The sequence below is a fragment of the Sinohyriopsis cumingii genome, chromosome 10 (genome assembly GCF_028554795.1).
Source record: "Sinohyriopsis cumingii isolate HCF-2022 chromosome 10, ASM2855479v2, whole genome shotgun sequence".
Classification (NCBI taxonomy): domain Eukaryota; kingdom Metazoa; phylum Mollusca; class Bivalvia; order Unionida; family Unionidae; genus Sinohyriopsis; species Sinohyriopsis cumingii.
This window is the reverse complement of record NC_142970.1, coordinates 79,896,154-79,923,434: the sequence shown is the minus strand read 5'-3', so window position 1 is coordinate 79,923,434 and position 27,281 is coordinate 79,896,154. Positions and strand designations below refer to the sequence as shown.

Here is a 27,281-nt window from a genome sequence, read left to right as displayed (position 1 = left end):
TCACATCTGGCCATTATGTTAGGGTTTATTGTATACTTTGAGCTTTCTGTGGTGAGGGACTATACATTGAAAAATTTATTTAAAAAAAAAATAACAGAAACAATTCTAGCAATTGTTCCTTCAGAGATCAGATATACCCATTCACATGTATAACAACAGCTATGGACTCCATCAGATACCATCATATACATGTATGTACAACAGTATAAAAGATTTGGGTCAGAAAAGAATTGAACACATTGATTGATCAGAAGGGTGAAGGTTGTTTAGAATTTCAGTCATTGGTATAGGATTACATGTTAATTGGAGCTTTCATTATTACAAAGCAAGGGGCAAAAGCGCTAATCAATTTATAAGGCTGTGTTAACCAGCAAGATTGATGGTTAAAATTCTCAGATTACATTGACACTACATTGATTGGCCTTACTTGGTGACATTAATCTCTTGAAGTAGAGATACCGTGATTTGGATCACAATTTTTGTATAGAAAAGCTAGTTGGAATGTTTGTGGAAATAAAACTCTTTTTTTTTCACATGAGGTAATCTACATAGGTACACAATATTTAATTTTTTAAAATCAAAACACAGATTTGTTTGGCAGTTAAAATGGAGTACTTTTTTATTTTGATTTGACACAGCTAGGTACCTCATACTACATTGCCAGAAAAAATAGCTTTTTTTAAAGTTATAAAAGAGATATTTAATATAAACTAAAATGAACCATTTTGGTGGCCTAATGGTTAGAGCATCCACCTCAGATGCAGGAGGCCATAGGTTCGATCCCTGGCCAAGTCATACCAAAGACTTACAAAAAATGGTACTAACAGTTGCCGTGCTTGGCACTCAGCATTAAGAGGTTAGTGTTAGGACTGGTCGGCCCAGTATCAGAATAATGTGACAGGGTGGGACATCATGTTACGTGTCTGCTGCATGATGCCCCAGTGCTAGATATCACTATAAACTGCTACACTGCAGACATCATAGTGATATGACTGAGAAAAAAATTAAAGATATGTTACAAATCCAAATCACACATAGATAAACTTAGATGAAAATCAATAAAATTCCAAACAGAAATATTTCATAAAGATATCATTTACAAGTCTGTTGGTTCACCTTGTGCACTAGTCCATCTGTTACTGCTATTATTATGTGTACTTCACCTACTGAAATCATACTTGCATTAGTTATCTGTAGTTGTTGTTGTTGTTGTAGGGTTTAATGCCATTTTTCAGCACACGATAGGCTATACATAGTGGCCAGTATTAATGGTGGAGGAAGAACCCGGGGAAAACCCCGGAAAGAACCACCGGCCCACGAGAAGCTACTGGGAAGCTTATTAACATACCGACGTTAGCCAAATCCTAGACTTGAACCCATGCAGAGGTGAGATGGCAGTGATCCGTAACGGAGAGCGCTTTAGACCACTCAGCCAGTCGGGGCCCCTAGTGCATCTGTAGCTTCTACAATTATTGAATGTATACTTCACCTACTGACATCAAAACAGTAGCTTCCAGTCGGTCGGTGGTTATATTCCCTAGGATTTCCTGGCTTCTTCCTCCACCATACTGGCTGCCATATGTAGCCTCTCATGTGATGAAAAATGGTGTCAACCAACGTCCCAGCCTTTGTTACCATACTTTCATTGATGGGGAATCTCAAGATGAATACCAAAACTGTATTGTTGAGACCTACTTGCCAGAATTTATTCAGCTGCAATCTTTTACTACTACACCTATTGACTTAAAGCTCAAAATGTGCATACATGTACTGGGCACGAAAAAAACTCTGTCAACATGATCCAATTACCAGGATTTGTAAATAAATTGTTTAAAATCTAGTTTAGGCTCTTTTTGTTTTTGGTTGTGTGAGTTGGATTTTTTAATGAAGCTTTAACAATTTTCCATTCATATCACTTCAGTGTCTGCAGTGTGGCATTTTATATTTGATGTCTAGCACTGGAGCATCATGCAGCAGACATGTAGCATGATGTACCACCCAGTCACATTTTTCTGACACCAGGCCGACCAGTCCTAACACTAACCTCTTAATGCTGAGCACCTAGCAAGGCAGCTGTTTGTAATATTTTTATAAGTCTTTGGTATGACTCGGCAGGGGTTTGAACCCATGATCTCCCACATCTGAGGCGGACGCTCTAACCACTTTGCCACTAGGTCGGTAAGTTTAGGCTTTAATTCTGAAACTCTTTTGCTTGTTGCTGTCAAACTTACACTGAGGGTACATGTTCAGATATATGTGTGTGACCTAGTTTTATATGACCTACTTCCCAGGATTTGTACAAAAGTGTCCCAGCTGTAACTCTTAGTTACTATGACATAATTTTCAGGATTTATTGAAAGTTTGTTTAAGAATTATGTAAGGTTATTACTCGAGTATTGGTACACATATCGCTGTATAAATTTGCAGTAAAGATGAATCTTAAGTAATAAAACAAATCATGGACAAGATTTTGTGGCTATGACCGCATTACAAGGGTTTTGAGCCTTACAGACTCTGCTCAAATTTCCACTCCATTTACTTTAACCACAATTACGTTTACTTTCGTAAGTCATGTGGAAAGGATTTGTTTGCTTCACATAATCAATAATCATTGCATCTTCGATCAAACTCGAGTTCTTTCAGTGTTCTTTTAACATATGTGCAGTGTAATAGGGGGACTCTTGTTAGGACCTACTTTAGTCTGTCCATCTTGTCAAGACCTAACTGAGTCTTTCCATTGTTAAGACCAACATAAATCTATCAGGGGGCCCCGAGTGGCCGAGTGGTCTAAAGTGCTCTTCGATACGGATCACTGCCATCTCGCCTCTGTCTGAGTGGGTTCGAGTCTTGGATTGAGCTAATGTAGGTATGTGAGAAAGCTTGCCAGTAGCTTCTCTTGGGTCGGTGGTTCTTTCCGGGGTTTTTCCGAGTTCTTCCTCCACCATTAATACTGGCCACCATGTATAGCCTATCGTGTGCTGAAAAATGGCGTTAAACCCTACAACAACAACAACAACAACATCAATCTATCGATTTTAGTTTTGAGAGGATACATTTTTTTATAGACTGCGTACCTTAACCAAACTGAATTGTTGCTGGGTGACACATGGGTAGGGAAGAAACCTATTGAATATGTTGCTATGGAGGTGAAAATATCGCACAGTCAAGGTGGCTGGCCAAACATTTGTGAATGCTGTCACAAGTCCGAAATGCCTTCTAGTGATTTCTCCAGTATTTCCACATCTGGGAGCAATTCCCACTCAGCCATTTAAATAAGGGAGAATTTCAATTTTTAAGCGGGTTAGTTTTAAAATTTTAATGGGTTTCATTTAAACTGAGTAGGAATTCACACTGTCCTGCATCATGGAGATAACACTGTCCTCCAGTGTCTACATGAAATCCATATCGTTATGTGCATGACCTAATTGTATTTTCAGGCCATTTAAATGATTTTTAGCTATAATGGTCATGAGAGCTTATGGACTTGCTTGTCATCTCTCCATCCATTTGCACAAGTTTGGTCGGATTCAGCTAATGTGGGTATGTGAGAAAGCTTGCCAGTAGCTTCTCATGGGTCGGTGGTTCTTTCCAGGGGTTTTCCGGGTTCTTCCTCCACCATTAATACTGGCCGCCATGTATAGCCTATCGTGTGCTGAAGGATGGCATTAAACCCCACAACAACAACACAAGTTTGGTATAGCTACTCTCCATCCATTTGCACAAGTTTGATATAGCTACTTCTCCTAGACTACTTGGAGTTATTATAACTACTCCTCCTGAATGAAACTTTAGAAATATATTCATCACAAGGTCCAGTTGGTCTTAAATGAAAATGGTGTTGCTTAGACATTCAGTATGGACACTGCAGCAGCCATCTTAAATATCTTGTTGCTACTCCGGAATGGATGATTTGTTTAGTTGGTCCTAAATGAGGATGATGCTGATGTGACTTCCAATATGGCCACCGTGGCAGCCAATGTGAAAATCTTATCATTACTTCACTTGAACAGAAAGTCATACTGACATGGGGCTTTCACCAGATGACTTCTTGTGATGTCTAACTGGGCCTAAATAAAAATAGTTCTGCTGGGGCATCCAGTATGACCACCACAATGGCCAACTTGAAATTCTTATCATTTTTCCACCTGAAATTGATGGACTTATTATGTCAGGTTTATCCTAAATAAAAATGGTGCAGATCTGAGATCCAATATGGCCACTATGGCAGTCATCTTTATATCTTGTTAATGGTACTCCTTCTGAATAGAATGTCACAGGGTTTTCTCCGGAAGACTTTTTATAATGACCTACCTGAAACTGATGCTGTCCTGAGATATAGAATATGGCAACCACAGAAACTATGTTAACAATCTTGTTATTGCTCCTCCTGATGATCTTACTAGCATGAGGTTTTCACTTAAATCATATGTCCAGTGTCCATCTGTCTATTAGCACAAGTCATCCTTACTCTTAGATACTTGGAGGAGTGACTTGGTGTCCTAATGAAAACAGTTCTGCTTGGACATCTATTATGACTGCCCAAGTGGCCAGCTTGAAAATCTTATTATTGCTATTTCTCCTCAACAGATGGTCACATCAGCATGGAATATTTTTGTTGAATGACTTCTTATGATGTCTAGTTGGTCCTAGTTGGAACCTGCACTAGTCTGACTGCCTTGAATATGGCCATCACGGCAGCCATCTTGAACATTTTTATCACTTCCTAATGCATGTTGAGAAAGTTTTATCAAAAGACTTATGATGACTAGTTGGTTGTAAATAAAAATGGTTTTGCATGGAGATCCAATGTGGCTGTCACAGTTACCATAACTACTCCTCCTGAATGAATGTCATATTAGTAAAGGATTTTACTGAAAGACTTTTTACAATATCTGTCAGGTCCTGAATGAACATGATGTTGATCTGACATTGAATCTGGTGACTTTAAAAATCCAGTTATCACTATTCATGACCAGAAGATTTCTTAAGATGTCTGGTTTGACCTAAATGAAAATTGTGCCACATGGACATCTATTAGTTCCACTACAGTGACCATCTTGTACATTTTGTTCTAAATGAATATGGTACCAATCTGACATCCAATATGGCTTCCATAGTAGCCATCTCAACAAGCTTATGACTACTTCCGTAGTAGCCATCTTGACAAGCTTGTCACTACTTCCCTATTAGCCATCTTGACAAGCTTAGCACTACTTCCATAGTAGCCATCTTGACAAACTTATCACTACTTCCATAGTAGCCATCTTGACAAGCTTATCACTACTTCCATAGTAGCCATCTTGACAAGCTTATCACTACTACTTCCATAGGAGCCATCTTGACAAGCTTATCACTACTTCCATAGTAGCCATCTTGACAAGCTTATCACTACTTCCGTAGTAGCCATCTTGACAAGCTTATCACTACTTCCGTAGTAGCCATCTTGACAAGCTTATCACTACTTCCGTATTAGCCATCTTGACAAGCTTATCACTACTTCCGTATTAGCCATCTTGACAAGCTTATCACTACTTCCATAGTAGCCATCTTGACAAGCTTATCACTACTTCGTATTAGCCATCTTGACAAGCTTATCACTACTTCCATAGTAGCCATCTTGACAAGCTTATCACTACTTCCGTATTAGCCATCTTGACAAGCTTATCACTACTTCCATAGTAGCCATCTTGACAAGCTTATCACTACTTCCATAGTAGCCATCTTGACAAGCTTATCACTACTTCTGTAGTAGCCATCTTGACAAGCTTATCACTACTTCCGTATTAGCCATCTTGACAAGCTTATCACTACTTCCGTAGTAGCCATCTTGACAAGCTTATCACTACTTCCATAGTAGCCATCTTGACAAGCTTATCACTACTTCGTATTAGCCATCTTGACAAGCTTATCACTACTTCCATAGTAGCCATCTTGACAAGCTTATCACTACTTCCGTATTAGCCATCTTGACAAGCTTATCACTACTTCCATAGTAGCCATCTTGACAAGCTTATCACTACTTCCATAGTAGCCATCTTGACAAGCTTATCACTACTTCTGTAGTAGCCATCTTGACAAGCTTATCACTACTTCCGTATTAGCCATCTTGACAAGCTTATCACTACTTCCATAGTAGCCATCTTGACAAGCTTATCACTACTTCCGTATTAGCCATCTTGACAAGCTTATCACTACTTCCATAGTAGCCATCTTGACAAGCTTATCACTACTTCCGTATTAGCCATCTTGACAAGCTTATCACTACTTCCATAGTAGCCATCTTGACAAGCTTATCACTACTTCCATAGTAGCCATCTTGACAAGCTTATCACTACTTCCGTATTAGCCATCTTGACAAGCTTATCACTACTTCCGTATTAGCCATCTTGACAAGCTTATCACTACTTCCGTATTAGCCATCTTGACAAGCTTATCACTACTTCCGTATTAGCCATCTTGACAAGCTTATCACTACTTCCGTATTAGCCATCTTGACAAGCTTATCACTACTTCCATAGTAGCCATCTTGACAAGCTTATCACTACTTCCGTAGTAGCCATCTTGACAAGCTTATCACTACTTCCATAGTAGCCATCTTGACAAGCTTATCACTACTTCCGTATTAGCCATCTTGACAAGCTTATCACTACTTCCCTATTAGCCATCTTGACAAGCTTATCACTACTTCCGTATTAGCCATCTTGACAAGCTTATCACTACTTCCGTATTAGCCATCTTGACAAGCTTATCACTACTTCCGTAGTAGCCATCTTGACAAGCTTATCACTACTTCCGTAGTAGCCATCTTGACAAGCTTATCACTACTTCCGTAGTAGCCATCTTGACAAGCTTATCACTACTTCCGTAGTAGCCATCTTGACAAGCTTATCACTACTTCCGTAGTAGCCATCTTGACAAGCTTATCACTACTTCCGTAGTAGCCATCTTGACAAGCTTATCACTACTTCCGTAGTAGCCATCTTGACAAGCTTATCACTACTTCCGTAGTAGCCATCTTGACAAGCTTATCACTACTTCTTCTAAATGGAAATTCAAGTTAACATGGGCTTTTCACCAGAAGTCTTCTTGCATGATTCACACTGATCTTGTAAAACCCTTAAATCTGATATCTGGTCTCAAAAAAACCTTGAAAATTAGACAAGTGGAAAAAAGCCCATAAAAAATTCTTAAATTTGCCTGATATGCCATTAAAAGCCCATACATTTTGCTGATATTTGTCAATATAATTCAATTAAGTGTTTCATTTTTACTTGTCTAATTATTTTGGGGGAAACGTGAGCATTACAGATCATTCTAATCCTTCATTTTTTCACATACGATGTTTAGTTGGATACCTTCAGTATTATCTGTTATTTCATGGCCAGGTTGTAATGTGTTTTTATTTGAACTTAACAAAGCTTAATGAAGGTTTTTTCATTGATGACATTATCCAAACCAATCAGAATTCAAGTTGAATTTTAATATCTTTAGACAGTGTTAATGCCATAGTCATCAGAAAGTAGTCATTGGTAGAACTTTCTGCACAGTGTTTTAGGAAAGTGATCATATACAGTCAGCTTGGTCTTATCTGCTGCATCAGTTTCCTTTGATGTTGAGTGTAAGTAATTTTTCTTGACCGATGCTTGATTTGTGCTTCTACAGGTGGTAGCTTTGTTTTGACCATTTAAAAGCACCACTGTTTGCTCTTGGTGTAGTTTTGTTCTAACATAATTAAATTAGCACCTGATTGGTGCAGAATTGAAAGCACATTTGTCAGGCATGTTTAGGTCCAGAAAATGCTGCTGCTCATATGGTTTTCTTAGCACAGATATATCAGGATATATTTATACAGGATAAATATAGGTTTGATCATGAGCACTCAGGAATTTAAATTTATATAATTTTTAATATCATGGTGTTTGCATAGGTGACACTTCGATACACTGTGGTACTTTAGGGCGCACCGTACTAATTCTGTCCATATAAACCTATGCAAACACCAGTCATGTCTCCAGCATGATGCCCCAGTGCTAGACATCACTATAAGCTGCCACACTGTAGACACTGTAACGCTATAGCTGATTTTTTTTTTTAAAAGCTGTTAAAATCCAAATCACAAACACACACATGCAATGTGTACAGTACCTCAAACTATCTTAGGCACCACACTAACTCGTTTGTCGATAATGTCATTGGTAGTGTGTGTTGCAAATCTCTGAACTGTTGCTGAAGCAATTGATATTTCCATAGTGACATTTGAAACTGAGGACATTTGCCATTTTGTTTCACATTTCCAGTCTTGTGATTTCCTTACAACCAACTTGTAAGTCACATGATCTAGTTATGACTTTGAGGGAATTATTTCAACCCAATAAAATAAATTTTCAATAGATATACTACATTTTATGATTTAATATCTTCATAATTTAACACTGATATTTACAGAATTTGGTTTATGAGGTAATAGATATGGCAGCAAGCTTGCTACCTTACAACAGTGTTGATATTATGAAAATAACTTATGTATCATCAGTTTCCAAAACTTTTTTCATTCTTTAATTTCATGAAGTATCAAATTGTGTCCCTCAACTGATCTTGAAAAACAAACCACAGTTTTTTTTAAAAAGGCACAAGTTTCTAATAATAAATATTTCTGCATGCAGTGCAGTAGCACCAAGTCAGCTTGTAGCATTGCAGTGGGTTGGATCTGTAAGGGAGATAATCCACTGTGAGAAAGATACAATTAAATATATACCTGTAATTGTCTTTAGTGTTGGATTATATTCATATTTATATTCTTGGAAAGGAGGAGTGTGATGGTGATTAATTTTAAAATCCTTTCACTCTTTTACTCCCTCCCGAAGTGCTCCCCTACAAATTTACTATTGCTCCATTGTTAGAAAGAAAAAAACACTCCTGCTCTCAGATCAGATGATTTATGATATTTAGTTGGAGGAAAATTTTTATCTTTCATATGGAATAATTAAAAACAAAATGAAACAAAGAGTTTAGCCAGAATAAAAATATAATTTGTCCTTCCCCCAACCCACCTCTGGAGAAGCAAACAATTTCTTCAGTTGCTTTTTGATAGGAGGAAATTTAAAATGAATTTAAAAGGAATACTCAACAGTGGATATTGACTGTAGCTTGGCAGTCATTTGTTTGGAATGGCCAATAAAACTTTCAAGAATGTTGCCATATGGCTGCAAAATGTTACAAAGCACTTGGTTTACTGATTTATATCTTCTTTGTTTTCTTTTCCTTGTAAAATACATTTATAATGTTTGAGCAGGTCCTTTTCTAGGATACTAAAACAAAGATAAATAAAACCAAGACGATTAGTTTTCACAGTCCCAGAAAATATTGGAAAATTTGAATTTGACACCCGAAAATATTTTTCCCAAAACACATGCATACATGCACCTGTGCATGCACACACTCTCACCTACCCACTCCCACCCTCACCCCGCACACCCACTGAAATCAGGGTACTTGTCAGGCATGTCCAGCAAATGGAAGGTTTTGACTGGCACATATTCCGAGCAACTGGACATTAGTCATCAAACATCTCCCATATCATGATCTCAGCTTGTTTTGATTTGTTTGTCCATTAAACTGTCCAATAAACACAATAACAAATTAAAATTTAAAAAAATGACTAGGTGTGATTTACACATGGTTTCTTTGGTGGACAATCAATACAGGTGTCATCACCTAAGCTTGTTTGGTCATTATGTTTTCCCATTTGTTTAAATCCTCTACTGCCACAAAACAAGACAAAGGAGGAGAGAATTCTTATCTCCTGGCCTTATAGAAAACCCTATTACAGAATGATGGACCTATGATCTGTGCTACAGTGCATTATGTCAGTACCTCACACCATGTTCTTTTAATCTGTGCTGTGTCTCTGTGTACAGGCATCATACCTTTACAAGAAAATATGTGAAGACTAAGCCTGAATGATGTGTGTGTGCGTGTGATTTGGACTTTTAACGTAGCTTTAACAATTTTTCAGTCATATTGCTACGATGTCTGCAGTGTGACCGTTTATAGTGATGTCTAGCACTAGGGCATCATGCTTCAGACATGTAGCATGATGTCCCACCCAGTCACGTTATCCTGACCCCAGGCCGACCAGTCCTAACACTAACCTTTTAATGCTGAGCACCAAGCGAGGCAGCTGTTAGTACCATTTTTGTAAGTCTTTGGTATGACTCAGTCATGGATCGAACCCATGACCTACCACATCCAAGGCGGATGCTCTAACCACTAGGCCACAGGAGCGGTATCCTGAATGAAGAAAAGAAGATATTATCATTAAATTGTTTCTTAAATTTATATCTCAAGTTATGTTTTTTGATATAGCAAGAATTTGGTTTAGGGATCAAAGAGAACTGTGCCTCCATCACAGAATTAAGTTCCTGTAATGCATATTGCATGCATAACTGACTTCATTTAATCTGAAACACTATCAAACTAGATGAATGCATGCATTTCGATTAGTACCACACCCATAGAACAAAATAAGTTCACTGCAAACTACATTTTATGTTTTACTGGCTCCAGTTTTGTTTCTAACACTTCATTACATAGTTGTTGTTTTTTTTTTGTTGCATACAGTACTTTTATATTTGAAAACATTACTACACTACCATTTTGAAAGTAGGTCACTTTGACCCATATTTCACATTTCACTCTTTTACGTGTCACTGACCTGGCTTAAATTTTGTGTTTGATGTTCATTTCTCAGGCACTGTTCATACTAGAATTGTTAATATAACAGCAGTAATTAAACAACCACCTGAAATTTTAAAACCGACCAGTATATCACTATTGCCTTGCAGCCTCCTCAGCAACACAAGTCCCCTCATCCAAGCTCATAATTTCAGCCTCCAGTTAGAAATTTGTTTTATAGAAATTTAGAACAAAATGAACCAAGAACCAGTCTGACTACATATCATAGGTTCATGTGGCATACTCTTCCTTTCTTCAGTGGATGTCTTCATTTACTTGTTTTAACGATGTTTTGGAATATTAATTGAAATTTCAGTGTTAGTTGGGTGATTATGCTGACAGTCCTTGCAAATTTTTTGTATTTTTTTTATTGCCCTCCTGTTAGTTTTTAGCAGTTTTATTGTGCCACTTTAATCAAGCTTACTCTTGGCAATTTTACCTAATGGTGGATAAGTACTTCATCCCTTGTTGTAGTTTCAGACTTTATTAGTACTTGCTTTGGCAGTACCCATTTACATTCATTCTGTCGCTGTGTCCTACCCAGTTGTGGCTCAGGAATTTAATTCCCTTGTTTGTATTTGCAGATTGTCATAATTGCTTAGTCAACACATTTATTCTTAAGTTGAAATTTTATTGTACTGCATTGTCAGTATAATTTTGAGTATCTGATATCCTGGCAGTGCTGTAATTATGATTTTGCATTAAACAAATTATGCACAGAAATTAGTTACTACTAGATCAGGCAGAATTATGGTAGTGCTTCCTTAATTGTTGCATTTAATTTTTACATTGTTTCTGGTAAGTACTCACTGTGGCATTAGTAGGACATTACTAACTTTGATTATCGAAGATAATAAATTACTTCGCTTCTTGTTAGTACACTTGTACTTGCTTGTTGCTGTATGATGGCATTATATCAAATTAGTGTACTGCATCTGGCAGGTAAATACACTCCTTGATCCCCAGGGAGGATGGGGTCTTTATTTTAGATAACATTGTGGTGCTAATTTGGCAGCATTACTTTAAAATTTAACAAAAATCAGATACTTGCATATTTTCTCATTTAGAGGTTACTAGCATGGCAATACATATTTTCTCATTTAGAGGTTACTAGCATGGCAATACATATTTTCTCATTTAGAGGTACTAGCATGGCAATACATATTTTCTCATTTAGAGGTACTAGCATGGCAATACATATTTTCTCATTTAGAGGTACTAGCATGGCAATACATATTTTCTCATTTAGAGGTTACTAGCATGGCAATACATATTTTCTCATTTAGAGGTTACTAGCATGGCAATACATATTTTCTCATTTAGAGGTACTAGCATGGCAATACATATTTTCTCATTTAGAGGTTACTAGCATGGCAATACATATTTTCTCATTTAGAGGTACTAGCATGGCAATACATATTTTCTCATTTAGAGGTACTAGCATGGCAATACATATTTTCTCATTTAGAGGTACTAGCATGGCAATACATATTTTCTCATTTAGAGGTACTAGCATGGCAATACATATTTTCTCATTTAGAGGTTACTAGCATGGCAATACATATTTTCTCATTTAGAGGTACTAGCATGGCAATACATATTTTCTCATTTAGAGGTACTAGCATGGCAATACATATTTTCTCATTTAGAGGTTACTAGCATGGCAATACATATTTTCTCATTTAGAGGTTACTAGCATGGCAATACATATTTTCTCATTTAGAGGTACTAGCATGGCAATACATATTTTCTCATTTAGAGGTACTAGCATGGCAATACATATTTTCTCATTTAGAGGTTACTAGCATGGCAATACATATTTTCTCATTTAGAGGTACTAGCATGGCAATACATATTTTCTCATTTAGAGGTACTAGCATGGCAATACATATTTTCTCATTTAGAGGTACTAGCATGCAATACATATTTTCTCATTTAGAGGTACTAGCATGGCAATACATATTTTCTCATTTAGAGGTACTAGCATGGCAATACATATTTTCTCATTTAGAGGTACTAGCATGGCAATACATATTTTCTCATTTAGAGGTTACTAGCATGGCAATACATATTTTCTCATTTAGTGGTACTAGCATGGCAATACATATTTTCTCATTTAGAGGTACTAGCATGGCAATACATATTTTCTCATTTAGAGGTACTAGCATGGCAATACATATTTTCTCATTTAGAGGTTACTAGCATGGCAATACATATTTTCTCATTTAGAGGTTACTAGCATGGCAATACATATTTTCTCATTTAGAGGTACTAGCATGGCAATACATATTTTCTCATTTAGAGGTACTAGCATGGCAATACATATTTTCTCATTTAGAGGTACTAGCATGGCAATACATATTTTCTCATTTAGAGGTACTAGCATGGCAATACATATTTTCTCATTTAGAGGTTACTAGCATGGCAATACATATTTTCTCATTTAGAGGTACTAGCATGGCAATACATGTTTTCTCATTTAGAGGTACTAGCATGGCAATACATATTTTCTCATTTAGAGGTACTAGCATGGCAATACATATTTTCTCATTTAGAGGTACTAGCATGGCAGTACCTATTTTTCTTTTTAGCAAGTCTGTCAGGATAGAGTCTCTTAGATCCTAAGAGGCCCAGTCAGTGATTCAGACTTGTAGAACTTTATCAGGGTAGGCATCCTTCATCTTGGGGGAGGGTATAGGGTCTGTCTTGTGCAGAGTTAGAAACATTATGCCTCATAGGAGCTACAGTACTCTATTGAGGTGGGGGTGGGGCCAGAGATCCAATATAGGCAGTAGAGACCTATATGAACATCTCTGAGAAGGGAAGTAGTGTTATTACAATGGCTTCAAAGAAGGATATATATATATATATATATATATATATATATATATATATATATATATATATATATATATATACATACATACATACATGCATATAGACATACATATACATACACACACGCACATACATATATGAAACCTTTCTTTTTGGAAATTTGTCAGATACTATGTTCCCTGATGGGGAGTACAACTCAATGCCAGTGACGGGGGTTCGATTCAAGGTTCCTCCAAAGGGAGAAAATGGTATAGTTGAGTCAGGACCCCATAAAAGGAAGGAGCACCCTCTCAAGCTCTTGGCCTAGCCACCTTAAATGGGGAGAGCAGCAGTCTTGCTCTACAAGTTTTGAAAAAGATATCACCCATAAAAGCAATCTCCCTCTTATGTTCTGAGAAAGATCTCCATCTAATTAGAGTCACCTGTGGATCATTGACCATTGGCCAGTCACCAAACACTGATCATTGGTGACAGATCATTGTCCAGGCACCGGTCTTTGAGTACCTGTCACTGGTCAGTGTAGTCCACTCAGCAATCAGGGGACAGGGTCAATTTCCATTCTGTCTCTGCTCTACCAATAAATTAGATGGATTAGGAAGACAATCAGTCTGTTTAAAATCAATCTGCACTGTTATACATGAACATCTGACAGCGACCACTTAGGGTTCATGTTCTGGTAACGTATGTTATTACCAGAATTGCTAATTTTATCAGCCAATCAGATGAAGTCTTATATCTTCACCTTTGGAGACTAAGCAGTGTGAACGAAGTTCATAAATGTGTACCAAATGTTTTGATTCACTTTCAGATTTTTGAAAGCTGTATTTCCATTGGCTAATTCAAAGGTCACATAACCCCTAAGTGGACATCATCAGATCTTCATGTAGGACAGCAGAGATCTGCTTTAATCAGATTGGGAAGTCAGTATATATGCGTCTTGATAGGGATGGGGATCAGATCCTCATCCCCCCCCCCAATTCCCTATGTTCCCTTTCAGTCTCTGTTATGCAGGGACATACATTCCTTGGATGTGAACCTTTCTTCCAAAAACTTGGCGCCATGGATGCCTGTACTGTTGCCGAAGCAGTTCAGATGTTACAGGTCGCAGACATCATCTGTTCTTGTGGAGTCAAACATAAAGGAGAGGAGTGTTGAACCTCTCCCCTGTACAGTCAGGGTGTGACAAAAAGAGTAAAAGACCTTAACAATATTGGACCAGAAATGTTCAGCATCCATTTGTTTTACTACATCAAACTAGTACAGTTCATAATGGTGCCCACATTTATGCGTTTCTGTGGATTACACTGTGAGGCTGTTATTCCCTATAGGTATCATGGTACCAATTGCTTTTCCATATACCTCAATGCTTTTTTTTTTGTTCGTGAAATAAATATACTTTCTATCCTACCTCGGCATGCGTGTCACATGCTGTCATAGAGAACAATGTTAGAATGTCGATTAGACAAGGACAACTGTGTTGGAACTATAAAGGGATAAGAGTTATCCAGTTACAACATGTTCATTTTCAGTGATGTGTATCATATTTTTAAAAATATCATTAAAAAAATACAAATCATGATTTAGATATGATCTTTTTTTTTAAGCCTGACAGAACTACAACTCTTACAAAATGCACCAATCACAGCTAGTTTTCTTGTTTATTTCTGAATACAGTGTTCCCTACACCTTAAGCTCCTCCCACCTGGGGTTCTACATTAGTAATCTTATATAGGCCTCTTAAAAAGTGGGGAAAAAATCAACTGAGAGAGTTTTGTAAGGGTAAACTGGTCTGGTAAGGGTAATAACTCTGTATTTCTACAAGATAAGGGGTGAATGGGTTATCAGAGTTGCATCCCTTCTATTTTGTTGTTGGTACACAAGAATAAAAAGGAGTTTTCAGATACTTTGTACTTGTGAATAAATGCAGGAAGGGACACAATTACATTTGCTGGACATCACATGTCGATTTGAGTATGTCTTATGGTGAGATATATGTTTGCTTTTGTCATGTGAAATGGAAAAGAAATTCAAAGAATTACAACAAGTTAAAGATATTTACAAGCCATGGAGCTGCATAGGGTTTGGAACTGAAGTTGATGCAACTGTACCTGAGGTAGATAAGGTCCATGTGTAATTTACAAACCTTTAGTTGAACATAATGTTTACCATTGCTGCATGTTGTATAACAAACTTTTCAAATACATGTTTTCTGTTTTCCAACTTAACAGTAGCATTGTATATTTTGTTACACCTTAATGAAAACCAGTCATGCTGATTCAGAAAAATCAGCTGCCTTTCTGAGACAGTTTTGTAAGGGCAAACAGGTCTTGCAAGGGTAATAACTCTGTATTTCTCCAAGATATGGGGCACATGGGTTAACAGAGTTGCATCCCTTCTATTTGTGCACAGTGATGTGTATATTTCTTTTCAAAATGTCCCACATTGTTTAAAGATCTTTAATACTTATCTGAATCTAACAAAAGAATTACCTTTTTGCAATTAATGACTTTTATTATTTTTTTAATTATTTTTGTCAAATATTTTTAACTACAGTGGGAACCAGTGCATAAAATACAACTTTGACTAATGCAGTGTAATCTTTTACCAGTTTGGGTGAGCTTGTTATCTCTCATGAAGTCACATTTTCAGTATGAATTTGATCAGGCTTACATGGTCCATATCTCACATGAGAATAATAATGTGCATGATTCATGAATATTAAGGAGTTGAATTTGGATCTGATTGGCTGATCCATGAATATTAAGGAGTTGAATTTGGATCTGATTGGCTGAGCAAGTTTCTGAATATATTTTTATCAGACTTGGTAAATCGGCTTATTCATTAAGATATAAGATCAAAACATATGAATGAGTTTATCTTGCATATGTATGGCTGAGTTTCAGTTTGCCACTTTGGGGAAAATGTGTTTCTAACTTAATTTTAATAAAACTTGATAAATCAACCAATTGTATCAAGATGTCAGATGATTTTTAACTCGCCTGACCATGAGACCAAATCAAGTTATAGCATGTTCCTGCATTTGTCATGAATCATGTGTCATGTGTAATTTATCGTCTGTCATGTTCAACCATCCATCAACAATTGTTTGTTACCACTCTGGAGTGCATATTTCTGATCGACCGCTCCAGTAACCTAGTGGTTAGAGCATCTGCCCCAGATGCAGGAGGTTGTGGGTTTGTACCCCAGCCAAATCATACCAAAGACTTATAAAAATGGTACTAAACAGTTGCCTCGCTTGGCTCTCAGCATTAAGAGGTTAGTGTTAGGACTGGTCAACCTGGTGTCAGGATAATGTGACTGGGTGGGACATCATAAACTGTCACACTGCAGACATAGTGATATGACTGATTTTTTTAAAAAGCTGTGTTCAGAATCCAAATCACACACACAGTTACTATTCATAAAGGCATACTGCTGATCCAATTTTGATCAGGCTTCAGTCTGATTAAAATCAGATCTCTACTGTCCTTTGTGAAGATCTGACAGCAACTGATTAGTGGTCTTGTTCTGATGACCTTTGAATTAGGGACTGGAAATGCAGCTTTCAAAAATCTGAAAGTGATTCTAATTGTTCAGCACACATTGATGCATTTCAGCCAAAGTGCTCAGTCTCCAGATGCAGAGATATAAGACTTCATCTGATTAGCTGATAAAATGAGTGATTACAGTAATAATTTATGCTGCCAAAGACTATCCAAGGAGGAAGTTTTCTAACCCTCCTTCCTTTCCTATCGAAGGCAAGAGGGAACCACCTTCACAGGGCAAACATGGAGAACATCACTGTTAATTCACCACAAAGCAGTCCTCATGGTATGGTATCTGCATCACCCTGTAGCAGTGTCCCTTTTCACAATATGGGGAAAACCTCTGGTAGACCTGTTTGTGACCAGGCTCAAAAACTGACTTCCCATTTACATTTATCCTGTCCCAGACCAGAGAGCATGGGCAGTGGACACATTCAGCTTCTAGTGGTATCATTTGTTTGCATAGGCTGAAGAAAAAGAGGTCAAGACTTTACTGTTCATATCAATCCCATAGTCCAACTGTGACTCAGATGATTGTTGTTCAGTGATAATCTGGACCTCCCTACCTCAGAGAAAAGAGCTTCTGTCTGAAAATGGGGCTATCTCCTACACAACAGCCCTCTCATTCTCAGCCTTCAGTCTTAGCTTGTTTTGAGCAATCTGTCTGCCAGAACAAGTATTCTGTCTGGCTAGCCAGTTTCATCAGTCAGACCAGGAGAGATTCTACGTCCAAGGTCTATGATACCAGGTGGAGAATCTTATGTGATTGGTGCAGTAGGAAATATGTAATCCTAGATATGTCTGTCTTAGCTCCATCACTGATTTCATTTTGTTTCTTTTTGGGAACAATTGATGTTCAGTATGGATGTTCAAAGGCTCTAGAACTTTCATTTCCAACACTTAAATCTCTCATTGTACAGTGAGTTCAGATTGACAGATTACCAGTTACATGAATTATTCTGAACTGCTGAGACCTCTCCTGCCCTTTTACTCATGGATGGAATCTATCTTGGGATTTTATGGTCTTTGACCACAAAACCCTATGAACCATTAAGTGAAGCTTCCTTCAAGGACCTAACACTCAAGAATATATTCTTACTAGCCTTTAGAAGATGCAGTGAGCTTTATGTCTGTTACTTTTATGAAGTATAATAATATTTATTGCCACATTTATGTCCCTTTCCTAACTTGGCCCCAGCTATTTCATTTTGGGGTTTCCTCTTGTCAGGTTTTGCAAGAGTGCATACAAATTAGTGCCTTGGGAAAACTGAAATTATATTTTGTACTATTGCATTTAATGATATTTTTAAACTTTTGCTTAGAATTTGCTGGGGTTTCAGCCTTAATCAAGTGTGGAGGAGCACAAGTCGACGATTTCCTAAACATGTAATTATTGATATTCTACTGGGTCCTAATCATTATTTTATGTACTTACTACCATGGTGTTGGAGCCATTTATGTTTGAAAAATGAAATAAGTTTTATTTAGGGTAATTAGGAATGAAGCCCAGAAGAGTTATTTTGTGAAGGAAAGGACCTTTTGGAAACTACATTTTACAGGAGTGAAGTTTTGGAAATATTGTGCAATTTTAAAATGTTTCTTGATGGTACAGAGGCCATTATGAGTCCCAGAGGATCCATAACAAACTCAAAACAGTCAGATTGTCTTCATCATTGCAGGTCTACATCAGGAGAATCCAAGATGTGAGTAGATTTGGAGCATCAAATATGAAGTCCATTTGATAGTGGCTGGATGAAATAACAAGTGACCTTGACCTTCCTTCATATACCTGACCTTTGACCTAGCCTACAGCAGATGAATCTGTTGGAATATCAATATCTGTAAGGGTTTGTATTGTATAAACCAGCTCATCATTATCCAAATAGTGTATTGAAGTATATGTAACATAGGGGATTAAAATACGGACCAGGACCAGTGGGTGCTGGTTAGTTGCAAGTCCTAGACTTATTCTCAAAAGGCATCAAAATGTATTGAGTATTGTAACTGTATTTATCTATTTTCAAACAGATATATAAGGCATAATATACCTATATTTCATTATGTATTGAGATTTGTTTAAATAATGGTGAATCTAAAGTATAAATAAAGAAAAAAGAAACAACCTTTGATTTTGTTTTTAGCTCTGCTGGTCATAGACCAGAAGAGATTATGGGATGGTTTTTTGTTCGTTGTGAGTCTGTGTCTGTTCTTGGTACAAGTTTTATTTTTATCACTACAGCTCATAAATTACTTGGATGATTGCCATAAAATTACACACACACACACACACACATTCATCTTATGGTCTAGTTGGCAGTGAACGACAGTGGTTCTGCTTGGCTTCCACAGTGGCCATCTTGACAATCTTGTTAATGCTACTTTTCTTAACGGGTGGACTTAATCGCATGGGATTAAAGACTTCTTGCTATATCTAGTTGGCCCTAAGTGACAGTGGTGCTGATCTGATGTCCAACTAGGCCACCATGGGACCCATCTTGAACATTTTTTATCACAACTTCTCCTGAATGGATGGTCAAATCAATATGGGATTTGCACTAACAGACTTCTTACAATATCTAGTTGGTGAAGAATGAAAATTGTACAACAGTGGCCATCTTGAAATTTTGTTTTTTCAACACCTCCTAAATGAATGGGCATTATCCATATGGAGGTTGTCACTAAAAGACTTCATATTATGTCTAGATGGTGCTAAATAAAAATAGTCTGACATCCTATATGACCACGACAGCACCATCTTGAAAAGCTTTTTTTCACAGCTTCTTCTGAATAGAACGTTATATTGACCTCTTATAATGTCCGGTTGAACTAAAATAAAATAGTCCTGATCTGGCATCCAATATGGCCACCACACACTAAGTGTCTTGACCTGACATTTAATATGGCCACCATACACTAGATGTCTTGATCTGACATTCAATATGGCCACCACACACTAGATGTCTTGATCTGACATTCAGTATGACCACCACGCACTAGATGTCTTGAAAATCTTGTTATTTCCGCTCCTGATATCTGCAGTTTTTCACTAACAGGCTCCTTATGATGTAATTGGTCCTGAATAAAAATGGTGAGAGTCTGATGTCCAACATGGCTGCCAAAGTAGCCATCCTGAAAATCTTGTCATATCAGCATGGTATTTTCATTTAAAGAATTCATATAATGTTAATTCTAAATTTAAATGATGTTATCTGACATCCAGTATGTGGCCATCTTGAAAATATTGTTCTTCCTTTCCTTTGAAATGAAAAATCATTATTTTTTTACATGAGGTTGTCAGAAGATTTCTTATGGTGGCCAGTTGGTCCCTAATGAAAATGACATCCTCAGTATGGCCACCATGGTGGCTGTCTTGAAGATATTGTCTTAAATTCTTCCAAAATGGATAGCTTTATCAACATGACTTTTTCGCCAGTGGACTTCTTATCTTATGATATATCAGTATGTGTTCACCAGTATGGTACCAGTCTGATGTCCAATATGGCCACCTCAGCAGCCATCCTTAAGATCGTTTTCTTGCTCCTCCTGAATGGAAAGTCATAAAAGGATATATCAGCATGTAGTTTTCATCTGTAGACTTTTATGATACCTAGTTGGTTCTAAATGAAAATGATGTCGTCATACATCCAATATGGCTGCCACAATGACTATCTTAAAAATCTTCTTGTCACTACTCCCCCTGAATAGAGGATGATTATGAGATGGGGCTTTCACTGAAAGACATTTAATGATGTCTACTTTCTCCTGAATCAAAAAGATGCCAGTCTGAAGAATATCAGAAATTGTTTCAACACTCAGCATTTAAAAAGAAGAAATGATCTTAACTTGAATTCCTAGTAAATTTTTTGGCCCTTTTAGGGACTCTTGTTTTTACTACATTCGTTTTCATCAGTTGGTTATTTTGAGATTTGGAAAAACTTGACTTGAATAATGAATCATTAAGAAACCTTCACAAGTTCCCATAACCTCTTACTGTAAATTGGGTGTTAGAGTTATAGCAGATTGGTTTTAATTAAATATCACAGTATCATAAAACCTGTTTTTTTATGCACTATGTTTGAAGCCGCTCTTAAATTTGTTTGACACAGTAGTGTTGAGGTTTTTGAATAATGATCAGTATGACATCAGTCAGTGCCGTAATAATTTTTAAACAGCAATTCATTAAAATGATCATGTGCTTGAACTTATCATGAATTGGCTGAGCCGATGGTCTACATACTGGAAAAATTGGCAGGTCCATGTTTAAAAAATTATGTGGTTCCTGACCTTTGACCATCGCTATTTTTAGCTCCCGTAAAATCCAATGGTAAGAAAAAGGGAACTTAAAATCTGTCTTGAAAATTATTAATGAGCTTTAAGGTGGTATGATTGTTTGAAAGGTAAATGTAATTTTTTTATGTGTCCAATAAAGTGAGACCATTTAATGGTTTTTTTAAATGTGCATGAATTAGAACCTCACATTTATCCACATTTAAATGCATTGTTATGTATATTTGATTTAATTATATCTGATTTAATAAATATTTATTTCAGTTTGCTTCTTTGTCAGTTTTAACCAAAAATATTTTTTATTACTTGCTATTGTAATGTAAATTTATTCACTGGAGATGATACTTTTTCCAGAAAATAGTTTGACCTTGACTGTTCGTTTTAGAAAACACCAGTTGTTGACCTGGATCTTAACCTTGATTCAAAATTTAGTAACAGCCATGTCAACAAGTTTTTTTTATTTTTATTTTTATTGTGGGTCTTATAAGAGTGAGATCAAGGCTGTATTGAATACGTGACCCTAGACTTGTAAATAGTTTTAGTAAAAGTAAACAACTTTTATTCTCGGAGTAAAATGATTGGGTCTTATCAAGGACATACAGGGGCAACATGATTTTTTGTATATGTAAACATGACCACGTGACCCTTATCCATGGCATAAAATTCAAGTTTTAAACCATCATATTATAGAAGTAAACAGTTGGGCTTTTTTTTCTTTACACTGGAAGGTGTTGTGTTGTTTGGAGTTATTTCAGATTACTTGGATTCAAAAGGATTAATTCTTTTTTCCTGGAAAATATGTGTGCTCATATGAGATTCTTGAACAAAGACAGCTCTTTTAAAAATGTATTCAGATTTCCAAAACTGGAGTGTCATTTCTTGTTTCAACAAGGAACTGTAGACTTCAACACTACAGGTTACAGCATACCTCATCATCTTCATCTTGGATTCTTCGTTGGGACTCGAACTTGAAATCAATAGAACATTTTATTATTAGGACTTCTAAAATTTTATTTGTGGATTATTCTTGGATTAGTTTTGGATTTGATTCTTAAAACTGTAAGTTCATAATTTTTCATTTTTACAGAATTTTTCCAGGGAAATAAATTATATTTTTCAAAGCTTGTTGTTTTCACTCTTTCTTGTGTTACTGTTTATTCGAGCCTAAACACATAACATAAGAATTTGGGGCTCATCCAGGATAATTTTGAATTTAGGCTAGAATGTTTCAGAAATTTTGTTTTTTGAAATTTGAACTCCCCAAGATTTTGACGTTTTTAGTGAAATCAACCAGCTTTTTCTAAAATGTGATCAAAAGTAGAAATCTTTCTTTCAAATCCTACCCAGGAACAATTAGACCTTTTTATTAAAAAATGAATTGATTCAACTTGCCAGAAAATACGATCTTTTTGAGGTAAGGGCTTCCATAACGAAACAGGAAATAAGAAATATTTTGGTTCAGTATTTGGTAGAAAAGACTGTTTTGGATAAAATGCTTTGGTTTCATCCAGTAAGTCTGTATCAGACTCTGACATAAAAATGAAGGAATTAGAACTAAAATACAAGATAGAATTGGAGTTGAGGAAGCTGGAACTTCAGAAAGAAAAAAAGAGAAAAACAAATGCAAATACAGTTGCAATTGGAAAAAGAAAAATAACATGTTATTACAAAAAGAACAAATAAAGTTACAATTTGAGAAAGAGGAGAGAGAGAGACAGGAAAGAGAGAATGAAAAATAAATGCATTTACAATCAAAAGAAAATTAGAAGGAAAGACAAATGAATTTTAAAGAAAATCATACATGTACAGTTACAAAAAGAACAAATGCAAAGGGAAGAATGAGTGAGATACAAATGCAAAGAGAGAAAGAAGAGAGGGAATATCAGTTTAAAATGAAAGAAATGGAACTGGCAGGTGAAAAGCACATTCATACTTCAACTACAAATTTAAGTTTTGATCTTGCAAAGAATATTAGATTAGTGTCCCCTTTCAGAGAAAAAGAAGTAGACAAATATTTTCTTTATTTTGAAAAAGTTGCTGAAAATTTGAATTGGCCAAAGGAGCATTGGACTCGGTTATTACAATGAGTACTCACTCGTAAAACCAGTGATATTTACCGTTCACTGTCAGTTCAACAAAGTGGTGACTATGATATGGTCAAAGAATGCATTTTAAGGGGTTATGAGTTAGTCCCTGAAGCCTATCGGCACAAATTCAGAAACTATAGAAAAGAAGTTGGACAAACTAATGTCGAATTTGCTAGAGAAAAAGAGTAGTTATTTGATAGATGGTGCTTAGCCGAGAAAGTTGAACAAGATTATGAAAGTCTCAAACAACTTGTATTACTTGAAGATTTCAAAAACTGTGTCCATAGTGACATTAAATCTTGATGAGTATCAGATTGTAACCTTGGAAAATGCTGCTTGACCTGCTGATGAGTATTCCTTAACTCATAAAGTTCCTTTTGTAAATAAGACTTCTACTCAACAGTCTTCTGGCAGAAAAGTATTTCAGCTTAATACAAGCCCTAAAACTCAAACTGGCACAACTTCTAAACATCAAGCTTGTGATAAACTTGATTCAAGATCCTTGTCTCTTCCTATGTGTACCTATTGCAAGAAAAAAGGATGTTATTTCTGATTGCTCCAAATTGAAAAATAGGCATCAGAATCAAGACAGACCTATTCCAAATGCTCTTATTTCTAAGAGGTCAAGGTCATGGTCATGTATTGAAAGCAATATATTTGTTGGATCTAATAAACCCCAGACTGATTTTATTATAAAGAATTATGAACCATTCATATCAAAGGGTTCTATATCACTGTTGGGTGATTCAGCCAATCCTATACCTTTTAAAATTTTAAGGGACACAGGAGCTTCTCAGTCTTTTATTGTCAGGTATTTTGCCTTTTTCTGAGTAGTCTTATTCTAATGAGAGTGTTCGTACTCAGGGAGTAGAGTGCGGCTTTGTTTATGTTCCTATCCATTGTGTAAATTTATCATCAGACTTAGTCTCAGGACTCGTGACAGTCAGAACAGTGTATAAGTTACCCGTCAGAACAGTCTCTGTTTTACAACCTAGCTGAAGACAGTGTTGAAGATTGTGGTTAATCCACTTGTAACTGACAAGCCTTGCTTGGATCAGAAAGTCCATCCAATTGAAAAAGAATTCCCTGATTTATTCCCAGCTTATGCAGTTACCAGAGCTATGGCAATGAAAGCTCTTGAGAATGATGTTGATGAGGAAAGTATTTCTTGAGCTGATACATGTACTGGTCAGACTTTTGATGAGGTCACTTTCACTCCTTGTTTGGATCAATCAGAAGGTATTGGTAACAGTGATCCTCTTTTAAATACTCATTCTCTCTATTCTTATCAGTGTGATAAACAACAATCACTTGTCGTCAAACAGGAAAAATATCCTGAAATCTCCTGTTTGTTTCAAAGGGCCATTAGTGAAACTGAAGCTACTGCAGTTCCTGTCTGTCATTTCATTAAAAATGGAATTCTTATGAGAAAATGGAAACCTCCCAAGGTACCTGCTGATGACGAATGGTCAGTGGACTATCAAATTGTAGTTTCAAAACCTTACAGACAGGAAATTTAACTCCATTGGTTGGTCATTTAGGGATCAGTGAAACTTATCACAAGATCTTAACTCACTTCTGCTGGCAAAAAATCAAAAGTGATGTTGCTAAATACTGTAGATCTTGTCATACCTATCAAATAGTAAGAAAACCCAATCAGAAAGTACGTAAGGCTCATCTACAACCTATTCCTGCTTTTAATGAACCATTTAGTAGAATTATGGTAGACTGTGTTGGTACCTTACCTAAGACCAAGCCAGGTAACCAATACCTGTTGCCCATTATGTGTACATCAGCAAGGATTCCAGAGGCAGTTCCCTTGAGGAATATAAACTCTAAAACAATAGTAAAGTCTTTGATAAAGTTTTTACTCAATTTGGCCTTCCTAAATCTGTCCAGTTGTGTCAAGGGTCAAATGTTAGGTCTGGAACTTTCCAGCCTATTATGCTTAAATTTGGCATTGAGCAATTCGAGTCAAAAGTGAAGTTATCGTTTAACAGAACTAACATGGTGAGAACTTTTGAGTTTGGTAATAATGAAGTTCTGTCTCTTGCTCATTCTTCAAATTTTTCTTTAGATTAGATATTACGGTACTTACAAAGTTAAGAAGAAATGAATGAGTTAAATTATAATAATAGTGCTCCTGGGATCTAAATAATAGGAGTACCAGTATACTGAAAGAGATAGCCAGGTTAAACATGCAATTCATTTAGTTGTACCTGTCCCACTCACTGAAGATTTAAGTGAAGGAATCTCATCAGATTCTACTGATATGGGAGTGACAAATCTACAGAATTCAGAAATTAAGAAAGCTCTGGACCAGAAACGTTTACATTTGCAAGAGCAAGAAAGAATTGAACTTAAACAGTTATTGTTTGAATATGAGCGCTTATCTCCAGATGTTCCTACAAGAACGATCAAAATTTGCCTCAGACAGGAATACATGAAAAAAGAAATTCAATATTTGCTGGAAAATGATTTCATAGAGCCCAGCAAAAATGACTGGAGTTCACCATGCATACTTGTTCCAAAACCAGAGAAAACTTTCCATATGTGTACTGATTATAGGAAGGTGAATAGTGTGACAAAAACAGATTCATTCCCATTACCAAGAATTGGTGACTATATTGATAAGATTGGGAATGCCAAGTATGTCACCAAATTTGACCTTCTGAAAGGATTTGGCAAATTCCACTAACGGAAAGAGCAAAGGAAATTTCGGCATTCATGACTCCTGAAGGACTTTACCAATATGAAGTACTGCCGTTTGGGATGAAAGGGTCGCCAAGTACATTTCAGCATCTCTTGAATATGATTACCTCTGGTCTAGACAATTGTGATGCTTACATCAATGATGTCATCATCTACAATGACGCCTGGAAAGAACATTTAGAAACAATTAGGAAATTCTTTGACAGACTCACAGATGCATGTTTGACAATTAATTTATCTAAAAGTGAGTTCTGCCTTGCTAGTTTAACTTTTCTAGGACATATCATGGGACATGGACAACCTATTGATGCTAAGGTCAAGGTTATCTCTGAATTTCCCGTGCCTGTAAATAAAAAGCAACTGATGCGATTTTTAGGTATGGCCGGATACTATCAAAAATTTTGTTCCAATTATTATATAATTGCTGAACCCCTGACAAATTTATTGAGTAAGAAAAACAAGTCTAAAAATGTCAGGAGGCTTTTGACGAGTCATACTTAAAAGCATGCCAGTTCTTACAGTTCCAAATTTCAGCCAATCCATTAAACTGTCTGTTGATGCAAGTGATATTAGGGTTGGAGCAGTTTTTATTCAACAAGATGAAAATGGTATTGATCACCCAGTGTGCTATTTTTCTAAGAAATTAAATAAGCACCACAGAAATTGATTAACTATCAAGAAGGAATGTTTGGCATTGATATTGGCTTTGATAATGGCATTACAACATTTTGAAGTTTGTCTTTGTTTAGCTCCTTCTTCAATTATTGTGTTAGTGACCACAACCCCCTTACTTTCATTGGCAAGATGAAAAATAAAAATAAAAGACTACTAAGATTGAGTTTGTTGTTACAGGAATATAATCTTGACATCAGGCACATCAAGTGAAATGATAGTTTAATAGCAGATGCACTCTCCCGTGTATAACAATGTATTATTTCATGTATACTGTGTGTAATTTATATAAGTTCTTTTTAACCTCATGTATAATAAATCTGTCGTAAAAAGAAAGCTTTGTCATATAAATCTTTCTTTTCTTTATGGGGGGAAGTGTTATGTTTATTTGATTTAATTATATCTG

General features: G+C 36.3%; 1 protein-coding gene across 3 annotated transcripts in view; it reads left to right on the top strand.

Moving 5' to 3' along the window:
• LOC149790460 (uncharacterized) overlaps nucleotides 1-27,281 on the top strand; it is a 170,764-nt gene that overhangs the window by 82,672 nt on the left and 60,811 nt on the right. For 2 of the 3 annotated variants that reach the window (XM_089972519.1, XM_089972520.1), the window contains one exon: nucleotides 18,797-18,958. The gene's annotated coding sequence lies outside the window, so the exon portion shown is untranslated. Of the gene's footprint in view, nucleotides 1-18,796; nucleotides 19,908-27,281 lie in introns of those variants that run through there. The other variant, XR_016423857.1, reaches the window with a different exon arrangement.